Below are 298 nucleotides of genomic sequence, written 5' to 3'. Positions count from 1 at the left end.
GAGGCTGCCCCTCCACTCTGGCCTCGCACAGAGGGGACCCCTGGGTGGCACCAACCCCCCCAGGCGCAGTGTGGCCTCGGCTACCTCCACCCTGCCCCATCCCAGGTCAGTGCCAGCAACGGCACAAACTGGGGTGAGGGGGTGCTCAGGGGAAATGAGAGCCTGGCCCCCGCGGGGTATCCCCCAATGCAGGGCGCCTAAAGCTTCCCCCGACCCCTAAGGGCTGTGTCCCTCACAAACACAGGGCCCAGCACCTCAGAGCCCAAGGAGCCCCCGACCCAGGGCTGCAGAGAGCTGG

General features: G+C 68.5%; 1 protein-coding gene across 1 annotated transcript in view; it reads right to left on the bottom strand.

Moving 5' to 3' along the window:
- Positions 1-298, bottom strand: part of RNF123 (ring finger protein 123) — a 42800-nt gene that overhangs the window by 11452 nt on the left and 31050 nt on the right. The window lies entirely within an intron of this gene.

The sequence above is a fragment of the Myotis davidii genome, unplaced genomic scaffold, assembly GCF_000327345.1.
Source record: "Myotis davidii unplaced genomic scaffold, ASM32734v1 scaffold663, whole genome shotgun sequence".
NCBI lineage: Eukaryota > Metazoa > Chordata > Mammalia > Chiroptera > Vespertilionidae > Myotis > Myotis davidii.
This window is presented reverse-complemented; position numbering and strand designations above follow the sequence as displayed.